The sequence below is a fragment of the Bombus fervidus genome, chromosome 5 (genome assembly GCF_041682495.2).
Source record: "Bombus fervidus isolate BK054 chromosome 5, iyBomFerv1, whole genome shotgun sequence".
NCBI lineage: Eukaryota > Metazoa > Arthropoda > Insecta > Hymenoptera > Apidae > Bombus > Bombus fervidus.
In genome coordinates, this window is record NC_091521.1 from 6,250,907 (window position 1) to 6,275,334 (window position 24,428).

Genomic DNA, 24,428 nt, shown 5'->3' on the forward strand with positions numbered 1-24,428 from the left:
TTCTAATCTAGTGAATTGCATATTCGATCGTATCTTTCCTGTTTTACTTTCAAATTACTTTTAAATCAATTTTTAGTCTATTGGAATTTTTTCAGGCCGACAGCGAGTTTACATAAATCATTTAACAGTCGATGTATTCGCGGAACGTCTACGAAGAAAAAAAGAATAACCTGGTTCGATACCTCTGCAATTTTCCCGTAACGTTATGAATATTCCGTACGATTTAATAGGTCTTTAAACAAACACGTTCGCGTGCACATAAATTAATAGTAAACGGTTCACACTCCTCGTAATTCCCCGCTCCAATTAATCGTTCTTCAAACGTATAACGCGTTCTTAGTGAACAATATTGCTAAATATTTGTTTATACTTATCGAATTAAGAATCTAAAGCTAGAAAGATATGGAAAAAAAACAATTCTTTATCCACATACTTTAGACAAAATTATTCAAATTCTCCGACATGTATTATATAGTAAATCAATAAGACTGAAAAAAATTACAAACTGGTCGTTTTGATCATTTTAATTAATTCTGGTTATTTCCTTAACTAACATTCGAACCAATACAATGATTAACATACAAAAGGTATAATATAAGATACTTATAGAATGGAAAATATAGGAACGTCCTTCGAATACATTTTCCAGATTTGTTGAATATCTAAACAATTAATCCTAAACAGTAATTCAAAACAATTCCGGAAATTGCTGTGATACGTTACTATGGATGTGTAAGTAATTTCGACGTGTACATACAAAAATTTAGTTAATTAACTAAATAAAGTTGAACAAGTGTTATTTCTTGATTAGTAAACATAAGTTTCGAAGAGGTGACTCCAACTCATCGTTGCTTCCCTATATACGTGGTTTTGCGTGTGTGGTAAGTCAGTATCGCTTAGGTCCGCGTTACAGGAAACGCTGCACACGCTGATTTCGATCAGTTCGACCAGGGCACGGAATATTCGTTACGCCGGAAATTATGGGGTAGTACCTTGGGAACGTAAAATTATGATCCTGAGAACGAGGCTATAGAATTGCATGTATGGTAATTTTAACGTAGACACTTTATTGGGCCATGCTCCAAAATATATTTATTTCGAATGTTAATGCGGGGAAAACACCCGCAAATAGAAAAGTAATTTTCCTGCGAATATATTATAGTCTGTTATTTTTAAACGCGTATGTTCTAACACATAAGTAACTTGGAAGTTGCTATTATCACGTCATAAAGAAGATAATCTTTTCAGAAAGAAAAAAAAAATATATATATCAAAGATCGATGTACAAATAATCATTTTTTCAGGGCCAATGTTAATGTTCGTACCACCGTACAATGCTAAACTTTCAACGTCTTTTTACATAGTTCCACAATAGAACTGCGAGTAAATTACGATTTCAATTCACGTTCATTAAGTTTGGCTTTTCGTGGAATTTGTGTTGACTTTTTTATTTCATTGTTTCAGACAACGTGAACCCAACTATATGTTTGAATACAATTTTTTGACTTTAAGCTTTGTTTTGCTTTACAAAAAACATGAACATAATTGTTTGGAACATATACATATTGTAAACACCTTAGCGAAATTTAATCAATATGAAGAGATCGAATGAATTTGTTACAGTAACTTTGAAATTATTTTAGTGTTGACTAATTCTCCATTTGCACAACACTTTGTGTTAAATTATATCTAAGTAGTGTGTAGAAACAGTTGCTTTGTACAAAATATTCTGAGCCACGGGCATCTTCCAACAGCAGACGTTTAAATGCAGCTCCAAACGAGCACGCTTTCTTCATTGCGCGTAAAAGTAGCTCGAAAATTTCTTTAATTTATTTCAGTGTTTCGCTTTCTTCATACCAGAACTCGTTCATTCAAGCTAAAAATATTAAATTTACTTTCGTCAGCGAAAATTAAATCTTTCCATCATTTCACTTTACAGCTAAGCTGCATCGTAAAATTCCCACTATTCGCTTCAATGATGAATGGTTCTTTTCCTAGAAATTGCGCTGCTATACCAGTTTCCTTTCAGTGTTTGCTGGATTGTTTGAAAATACGCTTTCCTGTTTCTTCAGAGATTTTACTCGCCAATTTCGGAGCAGTTGATCCAACATCTTTTAATATAATTATCTTATAAAATTCATAACAGAGAACGAATCCGATAAATATTCGTGTCTCTCAATTGCAGATTTTGTACCACTGAGATATTTTTATAACGCAAAATTAAAAATTCTTGTTTCTTACAATACAGCTTTTAAAATTCGTGTTAATGATAATTAAATGTAATTAACACGATATGAATACATTTCACGTAAGAATGTTGAAAAGTGTGTTGTAAAAAGATATCAGTCGCTCACAATTGTTGTATACAATGATTTGTCTTTTCTCTCTAATATTGAAAATTATTTCAATATTTATTCGGTGTATATATACATTTCAATATAATTAAGTCAACCATTCTGTAGTATAGATCCTTCATTTTAATTCGTTTAAACATTCTTATCATGCCCATGTCAATATTCTTACTTAAATTCGGTATTTAACAAATGTTCAGAGTTCTATTTTCTTGATAACGATGCTACGAATGAAACAATTTCATTCTATAATTTTGACGTGCTCTACAAGCAGAATATGCTCTTTCTAACAGACCACACCTTGTATATGTTGCAAGATGTTTGACTTTTTGTAGTAAGAAGTTTGACTTCTATGTTGAATGTGGTAAAAAGCTAGACATCCAGGAGATTTAAACTGTATGCGGAAACAGGCTTTACTGTAGTAAGCAGTTTAAGTGTATGCGTCGAATGTAGTAAGAAGCTTACCTCATTTGACATCGTCAAGTTCTGCTTCTTTCTAGATACTGTGCGAGTGAAGTAAGTCTATTATAGGCTGTCGCTAGAGTCTTATTCTACTTGTTGTTAGCGACTTGCATTACGTTCCGTATAAAAGGTTTTGCAGAAAATGTATAGAGGAATGTGTAGAAATATGTAATAATATAATGGTATAGTAATATGCAAAAGGACATAGATAGATCTTATACACATAAATTTATCTTTTTCAGGCTTTACATAATTTGCAAGTACTAATTCACTTAAAATTTGTTAAGTGCTTAGTGATTTATGATTGGACTGCAGATGTTTATGCAAAAATCCATGTGATTATGGATACTGTTATTACAATATTTAATTAATTAATTAATTAATATAATTTGTAAGAATTAATTCCATTGTAAATCTCCTAAGAGTCTAGTGATCTGTGAATAGATTCCAAGTGTTTCTGCAAACTCAGGTTTTTATCAATACGATTACAAAAAACAGAATCTTAATACAAATTTATCGCTCGCTCTCCAAATATTACGACGGTTACTTAATTAATTATTAAATATCTTGCATATATTCGTACATTATATGCATTCTATATATTTCACACTTTTAAATATCCCATAAACGCACAAACATCCACAATCCATCCACGGCAATAGATAATAGACGACCTGTGGTAACAAATAATCAGCGATAATAATCAAATTACACCGTAGCTCGGCCGCGATATTAATTCGCACGAGCGTAAACCAATCCTTTTTCCGACTCTATTGTGCCGATCCCCCCGCAGGATGCGAATCGATTACGCTCTGCACGAGTTAATTTGCTGGAGAATTATAGCAGAACAGCTTTCAGAAACGGAGCAATTCGTCTGAAAGACTCTTCGATCGCTGCCACGTCGTCTCGGTACGCGACGAGAGACTTGTCAAATAGAAAATCGAATAGGAAAAGGCGAAGAAAATGGGGAAATTGATTGTGTATGAAAAAGAAAGAGAAAACTGCAGCCGAAGAAAAATAGAAAGAAGTGGGACAAACAATATACGCGTACGATTGAAGCGAAGAGTGACTGAGAGGAGTGGAAAGGTTGCACAAATGGTTTAAACTGGAATTTCGGGTCAGCCGTGTACCTATGCGACAAACAGGGAGCGTGCAAACACGTGCTGATTTATGGGTCAGGCTAGCTAGTCGAATGGAGTGGAAAGAACCGGGAAAGAAGGAGAGGAGTAAAAAGTGTGCGCGTGAAAATACCGGTAGAAAAGAGAAAGGGCTAATTAATTGCCATAGTAGTGCTGAAAAATGCGCAGGTGCACCTAACCTCCTCGTCTCTCTTCCTCTCTTCACGTCTGCGCTAGAGTTCTCGGTTGTTCGTCCTAGTCCGGCTCTTTTTCTCTCTTTCAATCTGAATGTCGTACTAACAGCCGGTTTCGATGCAACAGCGATTCGAGAACATACGTATACACATGTGCCCGATAACAAATACGGAAATGATCGGAACTGTTCAATCGATCAGAGGATATAAATGTCGAGGCATTCGCGGATTTCCAGATACTCGCCCGTGCAAAATCTAATAATGGTTCCTGAAACACAATCGACTGTATTATTTCTTTAAACGATTGTTCGCTATCGATTGTTCGTTCCTTTTTCAATGTTTCACCCGTTCTAAACACATTCATATTGTTTTCTGATAACGATGTTTTTTTTTTTTGTTTGGAATAAAATAGTCTATATTTTATTCGTATCGTTTTTGAATCTTTTAGTCTCAAAATATTAATCCTCCTATATGTACTTATTTCTATTACGCTGAAAATAGTCTATTGTTACGGAGAATCTCGCAGAAATTCCGTTGAATAATACCGACAAACAAACGCATACTGTTGTACAATTCTGAGTTTACTTTTCATGGCAAATAATTTTTGTTCGCGTCTGTGTCTTTGCTATGCAACTGTTTATACCTTACACATTTTTATTGCTCTATGTGCGCGAACTCGAATCAACTTTAATACGAATAACAAAACATGTTGTTACGTCGGCCGACTCTCTACCTGGACCAGGCGTCGCATCGCGAGCGGGATGGCAACCATATGTCTGCACATCCTTATTGCGTACTCTAAAGAACCTCAAGGACCGACCATAAATCTTAGAAAATTTGAACTAAAGACTCTCAGGTCGAACAAGGATCTTTTCTATGAAAGTATTTTCTAAGATCTCTGGTTTGTGTCCGGAAAACACTTAAAAATTAGTTATTTTCACACGTGCGATGCTTCCCACCACAAACCTTCTATCGAGGGCGGCTAAGACCCCTCCTAGTCCACCAACAATCGTAATGGCCAATAGAAACAATGTCTAGTACCCTCACTTTCCTGGCCAAAAAACTGTCATCTACGAATCCGATGATCCCGTGCGTTAGACACACCCTTTCCTAGCTCTCCTCTGACACAGCATCGTCACTCTCGGGGTAGTCTATTTTCATCGTCCGAACAGTCAGTAAGTCTACCACGGTTCTACCTTCAAATCAATTCGTTTGCAAGGTCCAACTATCTCATCGAGAGATATCGTCAAATCGGGTCACATTTACTGTAACGCATAAGCTGTACTCATCGTCAAATACTTGTGACGCTCATAAGATTGTATAATCCATTGTTGAATATATCTATCATATTAACCTGTTAACACAGTGTTAATTTCAATTAACCACCCCTGTTATCCTAACCGAAACACGGGGAACGACTACTTCGCGGCGTCGATTAGCCGAATCGTAGCGAGAATTTACGCCTCTCGCTGACGCGTTTTCCTCGCGACCGCGTCTCTCCGCGAACGGTCGTAACATTTGGTCCTTCGAGCCGGATTCAGTGGTAAGTGAAAAGTGCACACCAGTGACACCCACTACCATACAGTGCCACATGAATTCAACATAACCAGCAGCGGAAGCGTTACCACTCCAGCGAAGTCAGTAACGTCAAGGGACCGTCACCTTGGAAGAGGCATAATTCGATGGTTGAAGACGCAACCAGGCAGCCTCCCGCCGCAACTGGACAATCGTAAACATAACGATATTCAACAACTTCGATCGCACGACAAAACACGTCACTCTCGGGAAGAATCGCCTTCCTCACGAAACGTACGTCAACGACATTCCACTGCACAGGGACAAGCGACAACCTGCAGTCGGAACAACTTCAGTCACTACAACACGAGTGATCTTCGGGAAGAACGCCTTCCTCGCGAACATCACGATATCCCGCTGCACAGTGACCAGCGAGCACTGCAGCCGGAACAATTCTGCATCGGGAAACACCGATCGCACATCACAAGTACCACCTTCGTTAACGAAGCATCTTCGGCACAAAACATGGCAAATGAAGCAAGACTCATCGCCTTGAAACAAGAGTACGACGATATAAGCGAAGAATTCAAGACCATATGGAGACTACTCGACCAATACGAACAGTCCGGGCAGCGCAACAAGGGCAGCTTAAAATTTTATCAAACACTGGTCGACGACAATTGGAAACAATTCAACATTGTCGTTAACGAATTGCTCGACATCGACGACAACGAACCTGAGGACTTATTGGATGTCTATACAGACCTGAAGATACGATTGGTTAGACTCAACAACATTGATTCTTCCTCAACGGATGCCTCCAACGCAGCGGCGAATCCAAAACTATCGGAATGCAACAGCAATACTTCCAGCAGTTACCAGAGACGTAAGAATAATCTAAATAATAACAGTAACAATGATCATACTCCGCCGACGGAGAATCTCGTATCGAGTCTAGCGCCGATTCCGTCGCATGACACGCGAAGTTCATTGCATAATACTCGCAGCGCGCCAACACGCGACTCGACGACGATCAAGTTCGCGTCCTCATTATCCGAAAAATCTGATTCAACACTACCAAACGCCGTGAATCAGACAACCTCTAACGTTCTCTGCTCATCGCCTGCATGCGACTCGACGACGACCAAGTTCGTGTCCTCATTACCCGAAAAATCTGATTCAACGATACCGATCGCCGTGAATCAGACAACTTCTAACGCCCGCTGCTCATCGCCAATACGCGACCGGACGACAATCACGGTAGCATTATCATTACCCAAACAATTTGATTCGACGATACCGATCGCTGTGAATCAAACTACCTCTAACGTCCGCTGCTCATCGTCAATACGCGACCGGACGACAATTACGGTAGCAACGTCTCTACCTGAACACTCTGATTCAACGTCACCGATCGCCGTGAATCAGACAGTCTCTCACGGTCGCAACTCATCGCCAATACGCGACTTAACGACAAACAAGCTCGCGTCATCATTATCTGAACGATCTGATTCAACACTACCAATCGCCTTGAAACAGACAACCTCGAAGGTTCGCTGCTCATCGCCAGCACGCGACTTGGCGACGGCCAGGCTCGCGTCATCGTCTGAACAATCTGATTCAACAATGCCGATCGTCTTGAATCAGACAACTTCTCACGTCCGCAGCTCATCGCCTGCATGCGACTCGACGACGACCAAGTTCGCGTCCTCATTATCTGAAAAATCTGATTCAGCGATACCGATCGCCGTGAATCAGACAACCTCTGACACCCGCAGCTCATCGCCTGCATGCGACTCGACGACGACCAAGTTTGCGTCCTCATTACCTGAACAATCTGATTCACCGTCACCGATCGCCGTGAATCAGACAATCGCTCACGTTCGCAACTCATCGCCAATACGCGACTTAACGACGAACAAGCTCGCGTCATCATTATCTGAACGATCTGATTCAACGCTACCAATCGCCTTGAATCAGACAACCTCGAACATTCGCTGCTCATCGCCAGCACGCGACTTGGCGACGGCCAGGCTCGCGTCATCGTCTGAACAATCTGATTCAACAATGCCGATCGTCTTGAATCAGACAACTTCTCACGTCCGCAGCTCATCGCCTGCATGCGACTCGACGACGACCAAGTTCGCGTCCTCATTATCTGAAAAATCTGATTCAACGCTACCAAACGCCGTGAATCAGACAACCTCTAACGTTCGCTGCTCATCGCCTACACGCAACTCAACGACGACCAAGTTCGCGTCCTCATTATCCGAAAATTCTGATTCAACGCTACCGGACGCCGTGAATCAGACAACTTCGAACGTTCACTGCTTATCGCTTACATACGACTTGACGACAAACAATTTCGTGTCATCATTATCGGAACAATCCGATTCAACGCTACCAATCGGCTTGAATCAGACAATCTCTAACGTTCGCAACTCAGAGCCAAAACGCGACTCGACGACAAACAATTTCGCATTATCATTATCTGAACAATCCGATTCAACGCCAGCAAGCGCCTTGAATCAGACAACCTCTGACACTCGCAACTCTTCGCCAACACGCGACTTGAAGACAACCTCTCACGATCCTCTGGACCGGAAAAAACTGAATCCCGTTCAGGACAACAGAGGCAATGTCGAATCAAAACCTACAGCAGGGGTTTCGAAATCCACGATAAGATTCTCCAGGAACATTTCCTCCTTAATCAGCATCTCAATGTTCAGTCTGTCTTACAGCACGTTACCTGTATCATCTGAGAGCAGGAGTATCGTATCGGAGAGTCATCTTCCTGAACATAACAAGAAGATGCCACTCTCGCCATTTCCGAAAGGGGCCACATCTGCGAATTATCCGAAGCGGAATAATCATCACGTTGTCACCACCATTGCTGCATCGGACAAGTCTCGGGAAAAAACCACGAGGATCTCACTGGAGTCACCCCTGGCTCCAATAACGCCAACATATTCTCCGATGCCAAGGCAAGTCACAGTTACGACGTCTAGCGTCACGACGCCCAACGCTCATTCTCCGCCAAGGATCATCACTAAGAGAGCGCGATTCGGGCGGATCATCGGGGGGAGCCCAACCTCCCAATCAACTACAAAACTCCGCATCGTGTTGGACGACTCAGCATCAGGCAACACAGGAATTCCGTTCAACGATACCTCATGGGCAGAGGTGTTCCAAGACACGTCCTGGGCAGAGGTGTTCCATGACACTTCCTGGGTCGAGGTACTACACGACACCTCCATGATCGAGACATTCCACGACACTTCATGGGCAGAGGTGTTCTACGATACTTCATGGGCAGAGGTGTTCCATGACACTTCCTGGGCAGAGGTGCTTCACGATACCTCCAGGATCAAGGCACAAAACGACACTTCCTGGGCCCAAAAACACAACCGCAAATTCCTAAAACGACGAGAACCACAGCGATCGAAACTACAAGGAGTTTCCGAACAGGACAGAAACAACAAACTTGTCAAATCACTATAATTCAGTAATTTTCAGATGTAATCCGTACTCTACGAAGGGAATCTCGCCCATTCATCAACCTCGGAATCATCTATTGCGAATCGTTTACGTCAAAGAGCGAAAGGATCGCAACCACCGCAGAATCCAGGTATTCGTATCCAACTTATACGTCTTGCAGTTAAGGCAGTCCACATCGAGTTGGTCAACGATCTCATAAGCAAGGCCTTCGTCGCGTCTCTGGGAAGATTCATCGCTCATCGAAGGGTCAGTCTTTCTAGCCGACCGATGGATCGAATGGCACTTCACAACTCTCAACTCGCCTCATTTCAACGGATTGTGGAAGCTAGTAGCAATTCTTCAAACGACATCTCAGACGTGTCGTCAGTAACAAGCTTCATACAATTAAGACGCGAAACATACTCCCTATCAAAATCAAAACCAATCCTCAACTCCAGACCGCCAACTTCGATATCTCCAGATCGAAACGATCTCTTTATCCTTACTCCCAGTCACTTCCTCATCGGAGACTAACAAGTTTGCGAGATCGAGCTTTCAGGGACACTCCGTCCAGCCGTCTCCAGCGAGCATCAAGAGTATCAACACGAGTTGAATATCCAAAAAAGATGGAGTAAGGCAGTCACGGCATACGAAAAGGCATCATCATCCTACTCAGAGGAGACAACGTTCCCCCAACGCAATGGCAACGCAATGGGCAGATTCATCAAGGTCCAGCCCGGCGCAAACAGCATCATACGAACGGCCACCGTTCGAACTGCAACGAGCGCCCTGGATCGGAGCATCAAGCGGCTGGTACCACTGCCGATCAGATCGACCCCAGATGACTCCGACACAATCAACAATACCATTTGATCGGGAACCTCTCAACGGGGGGAGGATGTTACGTCGGCCGACTCTCTACCTGGACCAGGCGTCGCATCGCGAGCGGGATGGCAACCATATGTCTGCACATCCTTATTGCGTACTCTAAAGAACCTCAAGGACCGACCATAAATCTTAGAAAATTTGAACTAAAGACTCTCAGGTCGAACAAGGATCTTTTCTATGAAAGTATTTTCTAAGATCTCTGGTTTGTGTCCGGAAAACACTTAAAAATTAGTTATTTTCACACGTGCGATGCTTCCCACCACAAACCTTCTATCGAGGGCGGCTAAGACCCCTCCTAGTCCACCAACAATCGTAATGGCCAATAGAAACAATGTCTAGTACCCTCACTTTCCTGGCCAAAAAACTGTCATCTACGAATCCGATGATCCCGTGCGTTAGACACACCCTTTCCTAGCTCTCCTCTGACACAGCATCGTCACTCTCGGGGTAGTCTATTTTCATCGTCCGAACAGTCAGTAAGTCTACCACGGTTCTACCTTCAAATCAATTCGTTTGCAAAGTCCAACTATCTCATCGAGAGATATCGTCAAATCGGGTCACATTTACTGTAACGCATAAGCTGTACTCATCGTCAAATACTTGTGACGCTCATAAGATTGTATAATCCATTGTTGAATATATCTATCATATTAACCTGTTAACACAGTGTTAATTTCAATTAACCACCCCTGTTATCCTAACCGAAACACGGGGAACGACTACTTCGCGGCGTCGATTAGCCGAATCGTAGCGAGAATTTACGCCTCTCGCTGACGCGTTTTCCTCGCGACCGCGTCTCTCCGCGAACGGTCGTAACACATGTTGATATGGATAATGTATTTTATTTCGAAGCACTGTCGCAATTCCGTCGTTATGTTAATCGAATCTGTGTTAAAAGGAACTAATGTGTTCCTCGTATTTCCAGTACAAAGCAATATATACGATGAAACCTTTTGTATGTATTATATAAAACATAACTGCCAATTATTTGTCTATATTCATTTTCACAAATAAGTCACGACATTCGATCAGACGACATTTAGCATTTAATAATAAATGTTCATATAATATATTAATTTTTGTATATTATTCTATATTTATAGTAAATTTCTTATAATCTTTATATTCAGATTAATTCCAAAACCTATTAATTATAATCGCGATACTCATTACAATGCTAATGAAATACCAGAAACAGACACTAATATTTATGCAAATTCATATCTTTATGAAGGTAACTAAAAGAGTAGAACATAGGCAGCGGTCTATTTCACTTACCAAGCATTGTAATGAGTAGATATTAAATTTTGAATATTTCATATATTTTTGCATATTATCAAATACGTCAAAATCCATTTACAAACGCACGTGTATAGGATACTTTTAAAATTATAGAGTCGAAGAAACTTTTTATTCCTATCATCCTCTATACTTTGATCGAATTTGTATCGGTATTTATCACTCTTCTTAAAAGATCAAATTGCGTTGGTGAAACGAATTTCGTGAAACAGAGAGGAACTGGAGTTCGGAAACTGTCTGACCATATAACCCGCCCCCCTGAAAAGGAGTACGAAGAAGAAAAAGCTCTAGAATAGGATGGAAAGATTTCCTAGTGGGAATACAAATTGCACTTTTACGAGAGTTAATCCCAGTCCGCGGCGCCGAGACGAAATCAAAAAGTTTGCTGATATCTTTTCAGGCTGAATATACGTTTTGCGAAGTATGGAAATACTTTCACCGCGGCGACGAACAACAGTGGTGTTGGCAATGTTGGGAAGACCTCTCGAGAGGTCGAGAGGTCGGAGAGCTGGCAGAGACGTCGTCTTCCGGTGCTTTTCCCTACGGCTGTAAACGTCGCTGACGGAATCCTCGTTTGTTTCTACTTGCCGCTTACCTACGCGTCATCGTTTCGCAAAATTTCTCGATACTGTCACACTCGACGAATGCAAATCTCTCCTTGCATCCTATTGCTACATACTATCGGTGCATCTTGTAATTTTACTTGATAATAATTATGGATTTTAGATATTAAATTCTCAAGATGATTGGACGATATACTTGTGATTCTGTGGATTTTAGTCATGTTTTTATTAGTACATTGTAACGTTCGAACATTCGTTGAACGTTTCGTGAACATTACAGTTTACTTCCTGAAAAAAGGTCCGAAGGACTGAAAAAAGTCTGCCATAAAATTCGCTTCCGAACTATGTAGCTATGTAGGTATATTTGAAGGCAGACTATTTGGACTCATTTGGAGTTGTTTCAGCCACTTTCTCGTTTCTGATAGCTTTTCTTACTGTACTGTACTGTACTTATTTACTGTTTATTCTTTCATAAAATATAATAATATAATATAATATTATATTATATCTTATAATAGGTCTCATATAAAAACAAGTTTGATTATTCCGTGCGAAATTTGAGGTTGAATTTAAGGATATTGAAGATTAGCTGACTCAACTTCTATACATATTAACGTTTTTGTTACAAAATAATAAATAATCATTAGTTAGATGAAAAATATTTTCTATATTTCCTAGGATGTATACTATCGTATGATATATTAATTTGAAAAAATACGTGAAATTATTAATAGCTAAACTTGCGAAAGCAAGATATATACTTGTTCTGGTCGCTTTTACGCGGAAGCAATAATTAATTAGATGGCTAATTACGTAATTAATCACGCGAGAATATTCCATTAGTGTTAATAAAAACGACAGCAAATCTCCGTTCAATGATAAGAATCGAAGTTACCTTTCCTAAGATAGAGGTCTTTGTAAAAAGCGGTCGCCCGTGTGAACATCACAGCAGGAGAGCCGGACGGCGAACAAGATGAGGGTCATGCTAGGTAAGCGAACAAAGAACAGAGACTACAAACTTCCACGTTAATTAATCCAGTTCTTTTTATGGCGAACTTGGCTGTAGCCTTCCTCATAGCTGCACTTTTTCCATCGTAAGAATTCGTTTGAAATCGGCAGACAGAGCAGATCATAAATTCTCTTGTTAGTTGAACAATTTTTAAATTAAACGTCTTATTTAATTGAAATGATCAGATAATTAAAGATGTATAATTAATGTAAGACTTCTTAATATAATATTGTATACTAGCTATTATTTTTCTAACTACGAACTGTTCAAAATATTAGGTTGTCCGAAAAGTGTCTTTCTTTTACAGACACGTCTTTCACAACGACGCATCTTTATACAAACATGAAACCTAATCTGTCAAACGTTGTGATCTTTATCTTCATAGAGCAAAATGGATCATACGTACTTCAATAAAATAATAGAAAACGGAAAATGTTGTGCATCCATTATTTCCTTATAAAACGAAAGAACTTTTAGGACGATCTAATATATTCTGTTATTTAAGCTTAGACATAGACAGAATGAAAAAATCAACAAGAAAATTAGGTACACGGGTTATAAGCCTGTAAACTGCACGTATTGCGTCTCGAGTCTATAATACATCAATAGCTGTCGGAAATGAAAGAGCATGACGTTGCTAGAGTACGTGATTGACAGAAACGTGGAAGTTGAGCAACAGTCGTGACATCAAAAGCAATATTTTTTCACTATGTTTTAGACCTAATAGACCTACAAACGTTACAAATAGAAATTTCAAAGATGTCGATATTTAAACGAACGTAATTTTTTTATTGACCGTCATGTTGGAAATAAAACGAACTAAAAATGATAAAATCGAATGTAAATAAAATGTACGAAAGAAGAATTTAGAGTGAATAATATCGCCTGCAAATTAACATAACCTTAATTGAAATACGCTGCTGTTTACCTTAAATCAGGATTTTAGCAAAACGTTTCTCGGTACACAGACAACGCGTCTGTGCTGTAGCAGCAAATTTCGAGAAGGGAAAAACGAGTACACGAGCATATTGCAGGAAGTATAAATGAAATGCAAGGCTGGTAAAGACAGCTGCAGTGCGGCGTTCACTTGTATCGTAGTATCGTAGACATAACTAGTAGACCGCTGTTTTTGTTAATTTATTTCTCATCGAGAACAAAATTCGCTTGTTAAGTCATATCTTTGACTTAGTTAATAATTTAGTTGCCCAATATTACATACGAAAGTCATATAGTCGCAGAGTCGCAAGAAAGACAGCGTGCACGTGCTGGAGTCTTCTATTTTCATACTTTACACTGTATGATTGTAATGCTTCTTTCGAGTCCTCTCGAAGGAAATGAAAAACTACCTCTAAATTTTCTGGGTTGCACGGAGCACGACTTGTTGTCACATAAATTAATTTCTGAATTAGTTAGTCTTGTCGCATAAATTAATATCCTTAACTTGACTTGTTACCTTGTAGCAATCGCGAGAAAGTGATTTTAACTTTCACCCATGAAAGGCTGGATCATTGTTGTCACGAGCGTGAAATATCTTACTTTATATTCATACAGCTAAAAATATATGATAATAAAATTTGCGTAAGAAATAAAAGTTTCATACACTAATAACACACAAACATGACTTAAGATATATAATTAATATGAAATATCTGAATGAGTTGGAATTCACCCGGCAAATTCACAATCACCTACAAGCAAAAATTAATCCTTGATCTTTTTAACTTAATTTTCTATTATATTATCATCAAGCCATAAATATCGTAATCACAAGATGTAAGTTACACTTTAATCACTATGTTAATAATTAACAATATTTAACTATATACGTGCAACGTTTATTACAGTATATATAAAATAAAATTGGATTTATGTTACTTACTAACGGTTCATGAATCTTATTCTGTGACACTAATATAACGTTCTGTTCTTAGGCTGTCGCAATTTAATTTTCTATTATGGACAAGCCATAAACGAGTTCCGTTGCAGAATAATAGCCACTAGTTAAGAATATCTTTTTAAGAAACATTTTTATTTTGATTTGACTTTCAATACTTACACCAAGGACCGGTCGAATCCTACTACTCGATTCGTTCGCGTGTTCGTCTTTTCTTTTACATTCCTTGTACGATGTTTACCGATGCGTGCACAACCAAGTCAAAGAAACAAGTTTCTTTTAAGATATATGCTGGAATATTCCAGCCTGTGGCGTATAGATTCGAAAAGGAAAAGGAACCAGACATTTGTCTTTCCCTTCACGAGATATTGGAAAAACAATTGCATCACCGCTGCATATTTGACTTTCTATTTTCTCCGTTGAATCCGTTTTCTTGGTTGCTCCTTACCGGAATATATATATGGAACTGGTTTAAACCGCGTCACACAATGCCGCAGATTTATTGTTATTATTACTACTATAATTTTATAAAGAAGCGCGCGACTTTGTTGGTTAGAAAAAAAGATCGAATAAATTTCTTCGACGTGTTGCTTCCTAAGTTTAAGCTTCATGCGTCTAAAATATTGTGGCAGGGGGATTTTTTGAAATTCTTATAAATGGCAGTGTTACACAACCTGAAAATGACTACACGTAAGTCCGGTATTAGTGCTTACTTACAACCTTAAACACATTTTTCCGGGAACTTTGCTTTTTGACCTAGTCGGAAAAGCAGATCTTTGGAACTAGTTCCGCCATAAACTTTAAAGTTTCACACACTGGAACTTTATAAAATTATTTAAAATCTAGAATTTGATATTTATAATATTTCAATTCTTATCATTTCGTAAATCTAATTCCCTTCGACGAAAGAAGAAGAGTCGCTATTTCTTTCTTTTCTAAAGTAATTCAGATAAGAAAGAATGTCATAAATAATCATCACGAAAAAACAGTGATAGAAACATTGCAAGCCGCATATAATTTAAGATTTCAAGATTTCAAATTTGTCCTAACGATATGTTAGAAATATAACGTTTTCAGTGATATAAAAATGTATCACAAATCCGGTTAATTCGATATTAGGACTAAACTTGGGATAACCAGTGCTGTACTCCTCAGAAGATGTAAATACAATGGACAGACACTGTAATGATAGGGCGCCCGCGAGAACAGTGGACACACTGATTGGTTATTAAGTGGTTTAAATAGCAACCAGTAATTGTGTAGTTAGTAGTAGAATTAGATACTCAGTCGGTATTAGATAATTAATCGGTTGACATTTAATAATCAGTGAGCTGACATTTAGTGGGTTCTAACTAATCGGAAATTAAGGGGATCAAATTGATTTATCAATTTAATTACTTAATTAAAAGCAGCCTCTAAAAGCTATATCTTGCTATAAACACTATATCAATTCCAAGGGAAAAGAAATTTTGTTTTAATGAAACTTTTTATATTAATATAGAACATCTAACTAATAAGCTATACTAAGGAATACAAAAAGGTCAAATAACTTGAAAAATCGTATAATGATACAAGAATGGAACTTTTAACGTAACAATTCATTAAATTTTTATACTACAATATAAGAACGTTCGTATATAATGCATTCATTTAAAAACAAAAAAAATTAATTTTTCATTGTTTTACATGTCTCGAAGCATAAGAGAAAAGGACTTTCTAAAGATACATATTTTTATCAACCTTTCTTCCTAACTGATTTGATAGTGTATTCGGTAAGCTATTTCAGAAACTGTTCTTAATTTGGCTTTATTTTCATACTTTGGAATCTCACAATTTAACGACGCATACGTGTATGGAACATTTCTAACAAATTAAAACTGACAAAGATCAAAGCACAATATTCTGTCCAACTCGACATACGATCGCAAATGCTCGATACCTGTTCAAAATAATATGTTTAGACACATGTAATCCAAATATTTACTCAACGAAAAATTGTTCAAACGTAGTGCCTCTTTTTACTCCTATAAATTCGAACATGGAAACATTACAGCAGAGAAGATCAGAGTGTAGCAGATGCGGCAGACGTAATAAATAAACGAAAAAGGAAGGAAAAAAGGAAACATGATCGAATGATATCGAAGAAGAGAGGTACAACGAAGGAAAGGAGAGCAAGGGATAGCAGTACGGGAGGAGAAGTTAATGAGGAACCCGTTTACGACGGACGATACAGTTTGGGGATTGGCGAGATCGACGGCGGTTGGGCTCCTCTCTGATCGCTAGCGACCGAACCGGAAGAGAGTGGGGCTGTCGCCAATTAGCCGGCTAGGTAGGTTTATTGCTTAATGAGCTAATACCCAACCTAATGAGCCGCGATTATCTGCAACAGCATAGGGTAAGCAATGTATCATGGTTCCACCCGAAGCCCATTTTCTCTCATCCATCTACGAACCATTCGTTAAGTACAGGTCCTGCTCTTTTTAAGAACAACCGAATTTCCACTTGAAAAGAACGCTTCTTTTCAAAGCTGATTCTATTCAGAACCTCGCAGACTCGTGCGTAATTGGATATGGTGTATTCTAAATACGTAGTTGCATCCTTACTGAGAAATTGGAAGACTTTCTGTAGCTTTGAAAAAATTTTAATATTTAGCGAGGGTTTATATGATATTTAAGTATTACACATTTTGAATTGCACGCACAAATTTTAAATATGATCTCTACTATATTAGCGACTTTTATTTAAATACGGTTTCTTGGTGTCTTTATCGTGAATTTATTTTTTTCAATTTTGAAGTTATGTTAATGAGTTTCGAGTTGAAACATAGGTATATATTGTGTCTCATACTTATCGACTTCATTAGAATTTAATGGCAAGCACACGTAAGACGAGAATATACATGATCTACAAAATTAATTTTAAAAACGATACATATATCATATATCATATGATATTTATTAAATAAAAAAGTTATTTTTATTTTATTGGTGAAAGAATTGATAGAAAATTTCGAAATCAATTTATGACTATAATTAATTAGTCATGCAAAAATGTTAATCCTTTGGCTAATAAATTCTAGAAGTCTGTATGTTTTCTGAGCCTTACTTCCTGCTTTCGGTATCAGCTATGAATAATCCGTTTTCAGTATCACGGCATAAATAATGTAAACATACGATACACAAACACGTCCGTAGCTGTTGAAACAGTTGTAATATTTCACTATGACTAACTAGGGAACCTTTATTTTATCTATTAATTCACCGTATGTTTTTATAGTAATTATAAATTTTTATTTATACCACAATAGGGTGGTGATAAGGATCATATTTTATTTACAGTGTTATTGACACCACTGTTTCAATGAAAATTTATTATAAATCAATTATTTCTGATTAATCAGTTCTAATATTTTTATCCAATATTTCTGTAAGAATAAAGAGTGTATTTGTTCTACGTATTACAAAGAAAAAAAAAAAAAAATGCGTCATTCAGAAAACGGTGTAACAGTAAAATGCACATGCACTAGCAAAAAAGATATGGTTCTAAAAATGTTGCCATTTTCGAATCATTCATCTTTCGTCTGTAACATTTTTTTCTAATTGCAACCAGGAAAGATTTATGATTTGTTCCAGTTTCGTGGACTGCTGGTCTGTGTGTATGCATATTAGATATACTTTTCAAAAATACTTTAACAATACAGAAATAAATCATTGATATAAATTTGGCAGCAGAAAACATCAGTAACGGACATCGAGGCAAACTAAAATATTATTTTTGCAAAATAATTTCTTCAGAAAAATTTTAATTGCCTGAGCAAAAGAGAAAATGTCTGATATTGATAAAGTAATGCGTTTAAAGCGATTCTTTAAAATTTTAAAATTTTATAAATGAAATTGCTATTTCTAAAGTCAGAGGAGTAATATCTTATTTGCACAGGTGTTGATTTTTCAACACGTTTTTTCAGATTATATAAAAGTACGTTAAATTAGCATTATTTTATATACCACATATATTTTTCATGGAATTTACATGTATCTCTTATCTGTGCCTGGTACCAGAATGAAAAAATGAGAGAGAAAAAAGAAAGAAACGAAGTCAAATTTAATATGAAATTTAATTAATACTGCACTAAATCACTCTGTCTTTTTCTATAACTTTATCCAAATTATGGGATGTTATTTCTCTTTACGTGTTTTAGATAAATCTTAATATTGTTTTAATTAAAGTCGTTTTTTTAAATGCTTTGACCAAAAAGAAAATTCAGTTAAAATTCTTGATCTTTCCTCGCGTATTTAGTTTGCGACTTCTTTTTCACATTGCTCCTACGTAGATCTCATTTCGCCTCGCTAATGGCATAAAACGAAAAAGTGATAACAGATTTTTTAGAGATATATTTTGGTTAATTTTAAAAAGCCTGATTTTGTATCATGCATTTTACAAAAGGAAAATGTGTATAGAATAAAATAATTTAATCGTTTCAATGTATTTCTAATAACACAATTATTTTTCTAATTTTTATGTGTTATTGAAGTATTAAATGCTGTAACAAGTTTAGGGAATCTTCCATATTTTTCACATTAATACCGACTGAATAGAATTCAGTAGATGTTACTTAATATTGATATGATACATTACTGTGAAATAATCGGTTTACGTTTAATTATACATATAACAATAGGTATTGTACATAACATATATAGGTATGTTAAATTTTGTGCATACATTACACTGATCTCATTTGAATGAATCCTACAATATGAACTAATCGATAAGGATACTTATACGCATTGCGTATAATTCAGGCTATCATAACTTAATACCTAATTATAAAAATTACGATTTTGAAACGATACATACACTAGAGGAAACATAATATAAATTTTACGATTTTAGTAGAAATTTGGCTCTGATAATACAATTTTGTATATTTAAAAAATCTATCTTTAGAAATTATATATGTATGATGTGATGAACATTTTCAATGAATGAAACGCAACAAATTTAGAAATTAATCGTATGTACTAAAATAAATATAAAAAGATAGATATTAGGAATAATATTCTCTATAAAGACAGTAAGTGTTCTAATATTTATGGAAAATAGTATGATATATAGAGTAATATAGACAGTATTTGCAAAACATTTTTTAATTTTTATAATTTTTGCTGGCTATTGAATGGAGACAGATATTCTGGCAGAGGAATTCGCCAGCTGCTGCAGGAGGCACTGTTACAGGGAGCGCCTTGACGATTTGTGGAATCGACATTCCTGAACTGCTATAGAAACAGTCCTTACGTTGATTGCAGGAATACCTCTACTATGGCTGCTATGTCACAAAAGTCTCGAACGATTACTATGTCTAGCCAATATGCAATAAGAACTATGTATATACTGAACTTGCTATTCATACTCTATAATCTATTCATTAAACTGCAAGTAACTGTGCGAAGTTCCAAATTTAATATTTAACAAAAGCCATATAAACGAATATAATTGATGTTAAATTTATAAACAGAAAGTTAGCTAAATATTTTATATTCTATAATTAACTGGCGTTAAAGATACGTGAAACCAATTAATGTGTCAATATACAGAGTAGAAGAAAAACAAAAAAAGAAAGGAGGAATAAATATAAAGATCAGAAACTTTACAATATCAGAGAATGGAAAAGAAAATCAAAATACGAGCTCTTTATCGATTTTGTGACGCCGGAATGAATTTAGATTTTTATTAGATCAGAACGTCGATACAATGTTAACAGTAAACAAAATTCACTTTTCTCGTTACTTCTCATTCGACGAATAATCACGAGCGGTAGGTCAACAAAGTGGATGGAACGAGAGCAATAACGAAAGTGGAGCAATAAGCTATATCAGCACAATGAAAATTGAAAAGAAAAGTTCTCAGAATCCTTTTCACCGGACAAGTATCGACACTTCTCGCGTTTGAACGAAAGTTTTACGTTTTCTTTCGTTCTCTTCAACTTCCACGACTTTTTCATCTGCTTTCTTTTGTAATTAAGGAAGTCCGTGAACTAGTCGTCAGGTCTAAAGTGATTTCCTTTTTCTCTTCTGCACGATTATACTTCACCACCATCCCAGTATAGAATCAAAGGTTTCCCTTTTACGTCTGTCGAACCTTTAAATTCAAACATTAACACGCAGATATGGAATTGAGATAGGGATTAACATAAAATATGGATAGAGATTAACATGGCAAGCAATTACTTCACCGCTAAGTTTATGAGAAACTTCTTTTAAAGAATTCGAATTTACGTGAAATTAATTTCTATTTAAGTAAACCAGGTAAATTAAACAACATAGGTCACTGTGCAAAAAAAGATAGAAAAAATGGTATCGATCTTTATTTAACATGAATGAAAAATTAGAAATAACACAAATATTATCTTCAAAATACAAAATTTGGAAAAATTGACGGGGATTTTATATTATACGAAGAACGCGTATAATTAATATAGTCATAATATATATTAAAATCTCACAATTCCAAAAAACCCAAAAATAAGATGATAAAATTATCACCGTAAAATATCCAAGAAAAATCGTGCTCAAGTAAAATACCTCGATATGCTTTTCAATTATAGCGAGATATACAGATCACGTCGTAGAAGAACAGTTTCGGTTTCAACTTTAGATATGCAGCTTTTTTTTTTGCCGAGAGAAGAATGAGACAGACTGGATATGCTATTGCAAACTGGCTTACTGAGGACATCGGCCGTTGAATGCCCGTACCTGTACACGATTCCTCGATTAAATTGACTTTGGGCAACCGCCACCTGGATCGAGGAAATATGGCCTAATATCGAGTCGACATCGAGGGTTCTTGATATACGTACATTCTCCAATAGATGTGTCGTATTGACAATTTGTAGGTCTGTCTATACGATGTATTTCACAATTTATAAACGATACACTAGTATATGTGGTTGTGTATTAGGTTTACGTTTAAATTAAAACGAAGAAAATTAATGGTATATGGAATTATATTTATAGAATTATGGAATATATGGAATTGATTATCAAAAGTTTCAGACTGTTTGATATTTGACAATCGACTGTTGGTCCTATTTTGTATTTGAAGTTCCTTATGTTTGTTAAGGAAGAGGTTGAAATAAACAATTACTTTGGATATTTATTATGAAAAAAAATTCGAAAGTTTGTTAAGGCATTTTGTTAATTAATTATACGTTCTTTAAATATTTTCGTACAATTTATTGTCCTTTTGTTTTTAAATCCCTTTAACTCTGAATATCTTCGTTATTTTTAAAGATGTATAAAAAGTTAGATTTATCTAACGTAGTGGACATCTACCAAGTGTCTATATCATAACTTTCTAATAAAACTTCAAACGATCTATACAACACTTACGTAACACGTTTGTCTTATGTATGGCCGTAGAATATCTTCATAAAGTTTGGCCGGAAAATCTTCAAGCTCCTTGTATATCTCAATGTACTACAGAAACAAACCCGTCATCTTGAAATTTCCGCTTTAAATATTCTTATACAGTCTGTCGCGAAAATATTTGGAAAATATAATGTTCCATATATTTTGCTTCATATCTTAATTAAATTAAATACAATTAAAAACACTTGTAGGTTATGTTATAACTATACTTCGTACGAACATGTTATCTGTTTATTTATCGCATACAGTTCTTTAAATATCGAACTTGAAACAGGTATTTTGCTAAAGCGTACAAATGAAGATTGACATACTCCACTTAAAGTAAATGAATAAAACGTTCCTCGCAAAACTTCGTTAATGTTCGTTCGATAATATAAACAGAACGTCTTAAAAGATGCACGAACGATAAGATAACTAAGGAGTAATATAAATTTTTAAATCCTAATCCGACTTATTCTATCTTATAATCGCAAATGAAATAGACATTTCTTCCAATAAAATGCTATGAATCTTGTTGGTACAAAAGGATGGATACTTAGACGGAAAATCGTGTCGGTGGAATAACTTCTCTAAATTCTCCGCGTGGAGAAGAGGGTCATAGTGCTAGACTAAAATAGGTTACAATTGTAGAGGACACAGGGTCCTCCGTCGGACACTGAATTCCGTTCGATATCACGATGCTGAGTTCCGAGCACGTTCTTCCAACAAAACGCTATTTCGTACGTGGAAAGTGTCGACTATAAAACTGTCAGGATATCTCAGAATGGGAAGCAGCTCTTTTCCGGCGGGACAGGAAGTTGTCGAATCCGCGCTGCTTTCCTACAAATAAGTCCCGCGACAGATCTACGAGTATTGGAGATCTTCCGATATCTTCATACTGTGATTTTCATCCTATGATTTTTTATCTCTCAAACTATGACACACATTTGGGTTAGCGTGTTTCGATTTAACTTATAAATTCCATGGTTATATATAATTACTTAACAAACAAAGTAAAAGTACATAAAAATATATGATTAATCACGACAAAATGGATTTACAACGCTTTCTTATAACTCTAGAGAAATTTAGGAAAGATTTGCCTAAATCCTACATTGTAAGTATACAGCGTATGGAAAAATAGAATATTTTGAAGAATAAAAAATATTTTTATTTGAGATAGACTTAAGATAGATTTAACATAGATAATAACTAGGATATTACTAGGAGAATTAATTTAATTAAGATATTGATTATTTGAAAAAAGAAGATATAAATGCTACAAAAATATATTGTATTAAATTTTTTGCAAAAAGTAAAATTACTTAAAGTTTGCATTTACCTAACAGTTTAGTTCCTTATTACACAGCTCGTTTATACAATTTATTCTTTAGTGAAGCTCATTTTCTTATTCTTATTACGAAAACAATTGCACTCTTCATTATCTAGTACACCATTTAATAACTTGGTTACATGAAAAGTTATACGTATAAGCCTTTTTGTACTATATTTATTAAAGAGGATCCTACCGAGAGAAAATGGCAGTTTGCAATTTTGTTACTTTAACAAACTCGTTAACTAAAAATTCATCAGATAGAGTCAATTATTATTAATAGCAATAATTTCTAATTAATGACAAAATTATCAAAGGTATAGGTCAATAACCAAAGAAGTAAATTTAAGGATCTGTCTGATAACGTACATTCCCGTACTACTTCCTAGTCTTAGAGAGTATATACAATGACTGGATACTAATCAATTAAGTTTCATTCGAGAATAAGGCTATGTAAATACAATTATATAGTTTTTCTTGCCACCGTATATCTTCATCTAAAAATTCTCCAACTCTGAGAAATTCCAACATACACATACTCACGAGACTATATTCACGTGACTTTTTTATCAGGATAAATCACGTTTCTATGACACTAGAGAAGCATCTTGTACGGACCAGGAGCAGAGGAGAGAAACTCGGCAGTGGAAAAATGGAGGATAAAAATTCAGTTACGTCGTTAACGAGGCGGAAGAACGGTGAGCGGCTTGCATGACGATCTACCATTGCAGCTCGTGATATCGTATTCCTTCCTCGACACGAATTGCGCAACAAAATCACCACTCGAAATTGGAATTATCCTAGAATTACCATCGCTCGCGGCTGATCCTGCCCTGGTGTGTGTATCGATACACGAAGGCGGAGAGGAGTGGCGGCATTAATGGCCGCGAAACACGCATAGGTGTCTCTCCTCGTTTAA

The 24,428-nt window shown here is 36.5% G+C and overlaps 1 protein-coding gene across 4 annotated transcripts in view; it reads right to left on the reverse strand.

Annotated features, from left to right (window-relative positions):
* LOC139987801 (uncharacterized) overlaps positions 1–24,428 on the reverse strand; it is a 374,903-nt gene that overhangs the window by 172,177 nt on the left and 178,298 nt on the right. The gene's annotated exons all lie outside the window — the stretch shown is intronic.